The sequence below is a fragment of the Saccostrea echinata genome, unplaced genomic scaffold, assembly GCF_033153115.1.
Source record: "Saccostrea echinata isolate AGI-Se365-2 ecotype Australia unplaced genomic scaffold, CSIRO_AGI_Sech_v1 ptg000029l, whole genome shotgun sequence".
NCBI lineage: Eukaryota > Metazoa > Mollusca > Bivalvia > Ostreida > Ostreidae > Saccostrea > Saccostrea echinata.
Genome location: NW_026889778.1, coordinates 38,390,631 through 38,403,058, shown reverse-complemented (window position 1 = coordinate 38,403,058; position 12,428 = coordinate 38,390,631). Strand labels below are relative to the sequence as shown.

Sequence of the window (12,428 nt, the reverse complement as noted above, 5' to 3'; positions counted from 1 at the left end):
TGTAGCATTGGCTGGGATGACCAGTGGTCCTACCTTGATTGTAGCATTGACTGGGATGACCAGCGGTCCTACCTTAATTGTAGCATTGGATGGGATGACCAGCAGTCCTACCTTAATTCTAGCAATGGCTGGGATGACCAGTGGTCCTACCTTAATTGTAGCACTGACTGGGATGACCAGTGGTCCTACCTTTATTGTAGCATTGGCTGGGATGACCAAGGCCTGGTTGCGCTCACACACCCCATTGTGATCCACCACTGAGGTGTTGATAAAACCTTGTCTGTGATACAGAAAGTCGGGGAAGCTCTTGGAATCTGCATTCTACAAATAAATATCAGTAAGGATGTTAAATTGAAAGCAACTTTTTTCTGGTCTATGCATTCCAAGATGGTTTAATTCCTTTTCTTTCATATTCATTGACAGTAGACAGTAAAACCATTTCTAGTGAACATGTCTAAAGTGAATACATGTGCAACTCATTAATACCAGGTCATATTTTATCATTACAAAGTTTTAAATTTACATTCAAAAAAAATTATGAAATGTTCATTAACAGAATAAACAAAGCATGTATAAAGCAACGTGGATATTAGAAGCTCCCCACGGTTCACTTTCATCTTTTATAGTAAATTAGAGAATTTCTAATTGAGCATATCATCATTCAAATTAAATAATAGTAGCTGTGTTAGTACTGTCAGTTTTCTTCTCTTTTTTTTATCATTTTTTTTTACCCTTTTCATTTTTTTTTCTAATTTTAATGTCAATAATTGTCACTAAAAATATCTACATAACTTGAAGCAGCAAAATGAGACTATCACAAAGGATTTTCCCTTGGAGGAAAAAAAACCCTGAAAATTAATAAGTTGTTCAATCTGCTGGGAATTAAGAACAAATTTATCTATACATCAGTGGGTAAGGACTGAGACAGCTAAATGTCAGTAGGATCTTGTACCAGGAAGTGAGTGAGATTTCACCTGCAGCGTTTTCTGTCTGGTGTCGTCTTGGAATATCACCAGGACTACGGTGAAGTTACTACTGAATCCAGACAGAGGCTTGTAGTAACACACTGCTTTTTTTAGTATCTGTGCTACAGACTTCTGAAGGAAAAACAAATATTGATAATTAAAAAAAATTCAACAAAATTTTGTAACAGCAATATATATAGAAACAAATACCACACCTATACATGTTCGTATAGATAATAGTGTTTACATACATGGAAAATCCCTGACTCTCGTAAATCTAGCATCTTTGAAATCCATCGATATTTTAATATGAATGCTTATTTTAACATGACTGCTCCCCATAACTGGGTGTACATGATGGTATATTTCAGTTTGTTTAATCAAACAAGCTTATACACTCATAAACCACTCTGTACTCAACAGATTTATGTTTTTCCCCAATATCTTATTTAATTAATGTACATAAAATTGCATTCACTACAAAGGTTTATGTTTTTCTTGTTTCACAAAAAAAAAGCAAGCATGTCAGTTCTCTTAATCAAAGGATTATTAAAGCAATAACAAAACTACATTTTCCCCTTGAAAATTGATGGGCATTTAGTCTAATGAGTTAAGCTGCCAGTCCAGGGATAAATAATCTCCATGTGACCAGGCATACATGAACATCCTGGACGTTGTGTATAACAGGAGAGAACAGTAAATTGGTTCCCACTCCTCCTGATACATGCATTAACAAAAGAAGGAATAAACTACTCAAGTTGAACACTAACTACGTGTATTACTCTACAATCATTGGTATCCAAGCCAATATCAGAAACTTACAAATCTAATTATGTAAAACTAAAAGGCTAACAACTAAGGTATTTTCTCATAGGTTTTTTTGTGCAGTTGTCTACCTTGATAACCTCTTGACCTTCCAGTCCATTGGTAATGTTATAAATAGCAGCAGGTGACAGTCTAGGTTCAAGCTGGTCCACTGTGTAGACTTCCAGGTCTTGACCACCTACCGCCAACTCTGGGTGGACATACACAACACCTACACACAGACAGACACACCTTAACAAATGTTCACTTGCCAAATAAATCTTCTGTGAAAAGTAAAGCTAAATTATATTGTCTTCAAGAAACATTAGACATACAGAAAGTAAAACTTTGTTTTAAAGAAGTCACTGGAAATTTAAATTTTGCTTCCCTTAAACATACACTGTACATATAGTAAAACTTGGTTAGAGAGAAGACACTAGAATTTTGAATATTGCTTTCTTAAAACCAAGATTCTTTATATTCATGTTAGGAATATAATGCAAAGTCTTCTACAAGATTCATAGAATATTCCTTCCAACTATAAAGAGTTCTGTATAACAAAGTTGTACTGATTTTTACCTGAATTCCCTACTAAGAAGGCATAGCTGTCTGTACCAAGATGAAAATGAGCTACTTCATAGAAAGTCAACTCCAGGTGGACATCTACAGCTGTGACCCCAAAGAATTCTCCACTGCTGTTCAGGGTTGGTAAACTAAGAGTCATCTTCAGACCTTCAAAGAAGAATTTTATCAATATCAATATTCACTTATTTATTTAGTTTTGTCTAAGAAAACCCAACATGAATATTTTTCCAATTACAAAATATATGAAAATATACCAGTACTCAACAAACCAGAAGTCTCTGGTGCAGCTGTAGCTCAACTGGTCAGTACTTATAAAAGTGTACCAGAAAAGTTGCCATTAGTCGTGTAGCATTTTTTTTTTATCATACACTCATAGAATCATCATATCCTGGTGCTTTCAAAACTTGCACTATATTAACTAGGAGGAGCATTTTCAGGAGGAGCATTTTTAAAGCATTTCACAGAATATTCCTTCATGTCAATATTATCCACTAGATGACCCTAGAACTGTTGGGGATCCACACACCTGTATTGGGCTCCCTCTGGGGGACACTGAATGTGACACTGGAGCCATTGACAGCTTGGAACTGGGAATAGTACTCCCCCATGATCCTGACCAGTTTCTGTCCATCAGAGTTGTCAATAAAGGACACATTTCCTACTGGTCCTGCTGGCTTGTCATTGTCTTGCTGCTTTGACAGTTTCTGCAAAAAGAAATTAAAAAAAAAGAAGAATTTCTTGAAACTGCAAAAAAGTCCTAACATACAGCTACATGTAGGATTATATCTGAATATTGCACATCTAAACCTGCATAACTAAAAATAAAACAGTCAGAAAGACTTGGTTCAAGTTTATACCTATAGCATCATTCAGTTCTTATCAAATGAGATCAGTGATACTGAGAATTTCAAGACTTACGGGCCACTTCAGATCCTTCTGTGGTCCAAATCTGTTGTTGAGAATGAGGTTGTTCTGATCTGCCAGTTGTATCAAGAAATGTTTGGGAGTGTTTGTGTTTTTTATTTCATCTCCTAAGGCATACACAAACACATGGACTGAGTGGTTCTAAAGAAAAAAAAAGCAATATATTTGACATCTCAAAACAGGATGTTTTAAGGCAAGTTTGGATATAATTGGCCCAGTGGCCATGGAAAAGAATTCAAAAATGTTAGAAAATTACATAAAATGGGGAAATGTGAATAACAAAAGGTCCCAAGGACCTAATAAAAGAGTAAAGCTGAAAAGCAGAGGTGATACTACAGGCACTAGATTCCAAAATTCTTACATAATATGTACTTTGTATCATCATTATTCCTGGGGGACTTATGTTCATAGATTTCATGGATAACTACTCCCACAAATTTATATTCCCAAGAAAAATAACTTTGTCAACAAATCAGTTGAATCTCCTGACAGTGTATAAATATGTTTTCCACAGCACTGCATCCCCACAAACCAGTAAAATGAAACATTGACACCCATCACAAAGTAAAATGATTCCATAGTATTTAAATTTTGCATGTACATCTTTCAAATGCTCCATTTTTAAAATATACTCAAGTCTGTATCAGACATTCCCATATTACACAATCTTTTTTATTGTAACAATCTTTGAAAATTACTGATCTCACTTTTCAATATTTACCATGAGGGCCTGTCCTCCAGCAAGTTCCTCAAGAATGTCCTCAGGTGTGTCCTCAGGCATACCATCAGTGAGGAACAAGATCATGTCTAGAGAGTCCTCAAACTGCTTCTGTAACAATCATAACAGAAAATATAATGCTGGCAGTGGTCATAAACAAAATTTTACCTGAGACAAACTCTCTATGTGAACTTTATGAAAGCAATTGAGTTAAAAACTTTCTTCCCTTGTACATTTTGCAGGTATAAGCCCCGAACAAAAATACATCATCAAGCTGCAATTCTTACTGGAGTTCGTGATATGTAACAAGTACTCAACAATATATACATCAAATTACAGTTGAACTTTGGTATCTCGAATACCATGGATATGTCGAAGTGATTGGGAAGTCCTAACCATGTATTTCTTAAGTATTTTTAACCATCAATATCTCAAACCCTCAGATATCTCGAAGTCTCGACACAAGAAAAGATTTAGTTGTGGATTTGAAACAAATATGGAAGACTTTTTCAGTCTTGGATGCTTTGCATACATTGTGAAGTTACAGAGCTCTATAAAATTATTTGTTCATGATTGGGTATACTACCTGGCAATATGCATTTAAAAATGTATCCTTTGAGTGCAGTTATCAAGGTTATAGCTATAAAATTATTTTTACATGATTGTGTATACTAATATAGATAAAAAATTATCCTTTGAGTTTAGACAGTTACAGCTATAAAATTAGTTTTTCATGATTGGGTATAATAATAATAGATTAAAAAACAATTATCCTTTGAGTTTAGACACTTTTTCTCATGATCTATAATAATAACTGTAGATTCATCACGCACAACAGCTTTATTTTTGAGATTTGTGTGATAAATCCACAGAACAAAAATATTATCACATTTTACTCTTCATCATAAATACAAGACATGCACTCAGACTAAAAAGAAAAAAAATGATCCCCGGCATTCATGAAACTCAAGTGGCTCTAATAACACCAGTAAGTTCAAACATAAACATCTATCAACACATGATCAACACAATTTATTAACAGCATCTATATAGTCTAGCCTACTATTCAACATTGTATAATTATGTACTTTATATATGCAACAAATATTTTACTTATGTCATATACAAGAAATCAATGACTGTGTGTATAATGATTGTATTAAATTGAATACATTTGACATATTATTTTCCTCCGATAAACTTCCAGTTATTTCTCCTTAAGGACCCCAAATTAAACATCAGGTGATGTTGATAACAATTAATTGTGATATCAGGAAGAATATCAAACCAAAGTGATAAATATCAGGGTTTGGAGATAAAATACCTAAGTTTATTTCATAGTAATCAATGGAGGACAATGACAGGTTGTTGTTTTTTTCATTCCGCTGTTCTGCAATTTGTATAGTAATGAAATTGTTTAAACATTATGCCATATGTATAATTTATTTATGCATGACAGCAGCATGCTCATTGTTTTGAAAAGTTTTAATTATTATTTAAGAGGCCCATGAGCAGTAATATTGATCCTCACACTGTTCTTTCATAGAAAGTTCATGTAAAATATATTAAACCACCATAAAGTAAACTTTACAGTGAACTGCTAGACTCAGCTGAAACTAGAAATATGTCCATAGGACATGAATGCACCGCCAAGGGTATATGATCTTAAATTCACTGTCAAGGAATTTTTGTTACATCACTCAAAGCTTTGTGTCCAATATTTCAGACTTAAGATATCACTCTAAAAATTGTTGCAAATTGAAGATTGGTATCAGGACCAAGTCACCTAGGAAGGCCGAGATAGTTGCACTTGAAACAATTAAAATACAATTAAAATTTAATTCATTAATATTGAGTGATGTAACGGAGACACTTCAAGTTTAATTCAAATTAATTAATTACAACTGAATTATATCTTACTTGTGACACTCATTTTTGCCCCTTTATAAACAAATTTTCTGTCCATTGTTCTCATTTACACTCAAATCTAAAGACTAATACATAAAAAGATCACCTTCTGTTTCAGACGTAACAGGACACAAACTTCAGCACACAGAAAAGAAAATTTCCTCCAAAATTAAAATTAATTGAACAAATTTTTTATTAAAGGATTTGCACTTACATTTGGGCATTTTTTGGCCAAGTTTGCATAATCATATGGCAAAGGAAGAAAATTATATGCCTCATTTCAACATATAGAGATGTAACACTGGACACTGAAGCCTTCCAACAAACTTTTTTTTTTAATTTACTTAATTGTTAAGTTTTTACTTTGAATCAGATCACAGGAAACTTTAAGAAAATTTTAACTTAATAAATAAGTAAACAATTGAACAAATTTTCAGTTTTATTTAAATAATATACATTGTATTGTATATGCCCCTTTCTACACAAATGTCATTTTATCTTCTGTCAAGAGATCAATCTTGATCTTTTCCAAGTTAAAGAGTCACAGAAGTGATCAGTGGCCATTCTATGACCTGAAAAGAAAAGAAAAAAATGGTGAAAAGGTAGTTTGACAAGGATATTAAGATCTATACTCGTACTTTGATAGTGATGTAACACTGATCTCATGATATTTTCACAAATTTAACTTGGACACAAAAACTGGTGTCCTATGTTACATCATGTAATGAAGTTAAAGAATGACAGAACAATATATAATACATACTATTTCACTCAAGTTTATTGTGTGTTTTGCACTTCTTAAAACACCAATTAGGTATTTTTGTCAGAAGCCAATCAACAAAAAAATATGCACATTCATAAATAGTGATGTAACAATGACACATTCTGTTGTGGCTTAATAATCTTGTCAAAGTTACATCTTTTATAAATTTTCAGATATTTTCTAAAATTTTCTAAAATAGAGTTTACAATGGTTATTACTTGATACAATTAAATTAAGCTGAATCAGTTGAAATTTAATCACATGTAATTAAATTAACATTTTTGAATTAAAAGATTTAGGTAATACTTGATTGGGGGGGCGTGATGTAACTGTGGACACAATCAGTCCAACCATGGTGTGAAAATAAATAAGCATAATTCTTATATTAATGAAGCATAGTTCAATATTTACAGTTTATTAGAAAATTAATTCTTATTTCTTTGCAAACACGCAAATCTGGCATTATATATGTTTCAAAATACATCCTTAAATCGCCGAAAAAGATGAGGTCCCCCAAAAATGAGAGACGTAACATGTAAATGACCTACCTACTACTCGCGTCTCCTGTCATCTTTTTCTTGGAACTGATCCAACACGTGCACGGGTCTCACCAAAAATGAAAGTAGAGACCAGCATACAAACAGGATGTCTTCCTCTGGTCACCCGAGTATTTGATGTATGACACGTGTATACAGACGTAACGTTTTGACACGAAAATATAGATAAAATTATGATGATTATTTTTGAAATGAAACTTTCACATTTGAACACAGCCATAGTTCGTAAATCTTTTACGACGTCTCTAATTGCTATAAATAGAACATAACGATCGAAGTTTCCTTCGATTGTATCTGAAAGCGGCTGTGCGCGAGACGTAACAAAATTGACACGAAATGTTACATCCCCAAGCATAAAATTTAACCATTGTTTAATTTTAAAAATATTCAATATTTTTTTAACAAACCCAGTAAATTTAATAAATAAATTTGTATATAATAAACGAATCAAGAAAATTAAGTGGAATGATTTTATTTACTGCTGCTATTCCTTCATTTCTTCGGACCATATGAAAAAATGTCACAGAGATTGTCCACTGAATTGCATCAAAAACAATCATTACAAGTTTGATTATTCGCTTGACAATCATTAAAACATCATTAGTTATTAAATATGAGCATCAGAAAATTATTAAATAAGTTTATTCATCAAAGTTGTGAAAGAAAAAGAAATAAATGGTATTTTAGATAGACGTAACGAAAATTCCTTGACAGCGAATTTAGGATCATTAATAACGCAACATTTTAACACAAATTGAGAAAAGTAAGGTCAAGGTCAAAGGAAAGGTCAAGGTGAAAAAATATCGATGCAGTTAAATAGCTTACATCAGTATGTATCAGCATATGAAGTTTGACTCTAATTTAAGAAAAGTGAGGTCAAGGTCAAAAGAAAGGTCAAGGTCAAAAATTGTTGATGCAGTTGAAAAGGATACATCAGTATGTATTAGCATATGAAGTTTGATAAAAATATTATGAATGGTTTCTTTAAAACTGAGCCAAACACTAATTTAAGAAAAGTGAGGTCAAGGTCAAAGGAAAAGTCAAGGTCAAAAAATATTGATGCAGTTGAATAGCTTTTATCAGTGTGTATCAGCATATGAAGTTTGACACTAATTTAAGAAAAGTGAGGTCAAGGTCAAAAGAAAGGTCAAGGTCAAAAAATGTTGATGCAGTTGAATAGCTTACATCAGTATGTATCAACATATGAAGTTTGATTACACTTTCTTGAATGGTATCTTTAAAACTGAGCTATACACTAATTTAAGAAAAGTGAGGTCAAGGTCAAAGGAAAGGTCAAGGTCAAAAAATGTTGATGCAGTTGAATAGCTTACATCAGTATGTATCAACATATGAAGTTTGATAAAAATATCTTGCCATAGTTTCTGATACTGAGCTTTGAACAGAGCTAAACGCTGACGGAAGGACAGAAGACGGACATGACAAACACTATATGCCCCGGCCATATTCATGGCGGGGCATAAAAAGCTTTAATATTTCATTATTTCTATTACAATATGTGTCCAGTAAACTAATCATTATTTTGCTGTTCTTGAAAAAACGCAGCTTTTTCATACACATGTATTCAAAATAATGTGCTTTTAAACTTGCTGTATTTCAAACCCTCCATCACAGCCCATCCTGGGCAAATTTCATTTTTTTCTTTCATTTTTCAATCAGACTAGGATTTATAATGCTATGTATATTTTATCAATTACTTCACATTATAACATCAAACAATATATCCATTATAATTATCAATCATTTTTTTGATATTTAGATTTATGCTCTACAATTCCTTTGGGAACACAGTCCAGGGGAGAGAACTTTGCATAAAGTTTGCAGAACACAAGGAAAGACTGAAATAGTATCACTATCCAGTCTGATTGGCCAATAATCTTATTTGACTATGGACATGAAGACCACAGTGTCTGCATCTATTCCTACTGAAGTTAAACCTCTATGGAGAATGGCCTGCATGGAAACACAAGTTTGGGTAAGCAGTGACAATGGAATCATATATAGATTTGGCTTAGATGGGTCTGTACGAGAAACTGTCACCTGCCCATGTAGATATGGGCTCGAAGACATCTCAGTGACCGGGCAGGGAGAGCTGGTATACAGTGATTTTAACAATAAAACTGTAAACATTGTCAGGCAAGGGAGAACGAAGACACTGGTTAATGTTCCCCAGAACTGGCATCCACGAGGACTGTGCTGTACCAGATCAGGGGACATTCTCCTAAACCTGTGGAATGGATGCCAAAACAAAATTGTTCGTTATCAGGAATGTAGACCAAAGCTAGAAATAGAAATCGGTGAAGATGACAAGCCCATCTTTAAATCAGGATCATCCCTGCTCTTTGTGGCAGAGAACAGCAATGAAGACATTTGCGTTTGTGATCTTGTTTCAAACACGGTAGTTGTTACGGATAAAACAGGAAGAGTGCGATTCCGATATGATGGTACACCAGCAAACAGGAAGAAGAGATTCAAACTTAGACAAATAGCAACGGACTCCATGGGTCAGATCATTGTGGCAGATGTAGGCAATAACTGTCTACACATTATAGATCAGAATGGACAGTTCTTGAGATGCGTGGACAACTGTGGACTAGAAAATCCTAGTGGATTGAGTGTGGACAGTGAGGGCAGGTTGTGGGTTGGAATGTGTGATTCAGGAGAAATTAAAGTGATCCAGTACATGTAAACAAGTCAATGTCAGTTAAGATGATTTGTCAATAATTATAAATCTTTCCTTTAGCATTCATTCTTATTACATGTATTTTCATGGCAGTTACAAAAAATGATCATGCTATCATATTTTAAAATGGCCAAATTACATTCTCTCTCTAGGCCCCTAAAATTTCAAAATGGCCCCATCATTTTATGAAAAGTAGGGCCAATGACCCCCCTCCCTTTTTTTTTACCTAATTCCATAAGGCACTGGGCATATGGGGACCATATCCATTTAAAATGGTCAGCCCCTGAACCTTACAATTTCTGTAAATGAAGCCAAGCCACTTTACCTACACAAGTATGTACACATGTACAAGACAGCAGGTAGTGTAAGACAACAGCTGAGAAAAAAAAATGGTTTGTCAAGAGTTGAGCTTTTTTGAATGGCCATGGTCCCTCCCAAGAAAAAATATTTCAGATATATTATAGACCAAAAGTGTGAAGATAATCGTGATCATTGGTTGGTCTACATGAAAACTAAAAAAAATATGATGGCTTTTTCTCACAACTGACACAGGCATCTAATGTTTCATAATCCTATACCAAGGAAACCAATTCCATTTAGTTAATCTGATTGTTCCTTCCATAATCAGACATTTTCTTGACAGACCTGTTGGAAAAATTCCGTAGCATGTCAGGGATAAATCTACTTACTGGATTTATTTGCTTGGAGTGGCTCAGTAGCTGAAAGGCCTTGGAAAATGCATTCCCATAATATGTGTTACCTAAAAAAATAAACTGCAACTTTTCAACAATGCCTAGGCAATAAACAAGCATGTACATTAAAATAGCAGCTTAATCTAAAATTACTGCTGACAGTTCTGGCAGCTAAGGAATCTTCAGCCTGTTTAAATGGTATATATTCGTCAATATCAAATAGGTTCAATTCAATATTGTTTAAAGTCCAAATCTCTTTGGTTTTAGAATTACATGTAACACTAAACATGTCAAAAAACAATTCTTGGTGTAGTAAACATCCAAGAAAACCTTATGAAAATAATGTTTCTGAAACCATGGAAACTCATTTAGAAACATGAACAAGAGGCCCAGGAGCCACATCACTCACCTGAGCACTGTGGCTAGGAAAAAAGGAAAAATCAGTTTAGTATCGAAAAGCTTAAATGCATTAGTGGTCCCAACCTACCCCTGAAAGGGAGTGGGGGGTATGATTTGAACAAAATTATATTTTTTGACTGTGATTTTTATCTCTACAAGTTTGAACTTTCATTGTGGCCCGACCATACCCCTGGAGGTCATGATTTGAACAAACTTGAATCTACACTATCTGAGGATGCTTCCATATAAATATAAAGATTTTTGAAGATTTTTCCTATATATTCCTATGTAAAACTTTGATCGTCCATTGTGGCCCCACCCTACCCCCGGGGGCCATGATCTGAACAAACTTGAATCTACACTACCTGACAATAATTCCACATGAGCTTCATCTTTCCTGGCCCATTGGTTCTTGAGAAGATTTTTCAATAATGCCATTAATTTTTTGCTATTTCGTAATTATCTCCCCTTGTAAGAGGGTGTGGGCCTTCATTTGAACAAACTTGAATCCCCTTCACCCAAGGATACTTTGTCCCAAGTTTGATTGAAAATTCAAATTGGCCCAGAGTTCTGGAGAAGAAGATGAAAATGTGGAAAGTTTACAACAACAACAACGACGACAACAGACAACGGACTTTCGATCAGAAAAGCTCACTTGAGCCTTCGGCTCAGGTGAGCTAAAAAGAGGTCAGAGAAATCACCAATGAATCTGAAACTGAACTGATTCAACTTAATTGCAAATATAGGAAAATTGTCAGTCACTCATAGAGTGATGTTTGTGAAACAATTCAAACAATATCAAGAATCAGTAATGAAGTCCAGTATGATTTTTCTCATTGATGTACAACCTTGCATTGGCAAAGCTTTGACTGAGCTTGACTTTTATCTACAACAATCATTGATTTTATTCTTGCGTGTCAAAAGACATTCCTAAAATTCAAAGTTATATAGGGACAGAAAAATTTAAGAAAAAATCCTCCTATCCCAATATTCAATTTAAGCGGTTTTTTTGTTAATTTTGTTAAAAATGCTGGCATGCAATGACCTGATGGTACAGAGCTGTTGATAAGTTCTTGTACAGAGTCCATGTTGTCGCTGGTAGCTGGCACCAACATATGAATCCCTTGACTGTTCTGGTGGGGAGAACACATGGACGACACTGCAGAACTGTTGAAAATGACCACGCCCACCTGTTAAGAAGAAGTACAAAGCAACCTTTTCATATTTATACTTTTAAATTGTCCATACATTTAACTCAATTTAGTTCAATTAACAGATTAAAATAAAATACAATTTTGTAAATTGAAAATTACAATCTACCTGATTATAAACATAAGCTGACTGATTCGTTAAGATTTAATTTCATCTTTATCTTCTTGTATATTTTAATATCAATAGGTACTTTAAACTAA

At 33.9% G+C, this 12,428-nt stretch overlaps 1 long non-coding RNA gene across 1 annotated transcript; it reads right to left on the bottom strand.

Moving 5' to 3' along the window:
• Window positions 1-6,330: 6,330 nt before the first annotated feature.
• LOC133195917 (uncharacterized) lies at window positions 6,331-7,293 on the bottom strand. Its single transcript, XR_009722248.1, has 2 exons — window positions 7,216-7,293; window positions 6,331-6,476 (listed from the first exon to the last, which is right to left on the bottom strand). It is a non-coding gene; the product is annotated as an uncharacterized LOC133195917 (long non-coding RNA).
• Window positions 7,294-12,428: the final 5,135 nt, after the last annotated feature.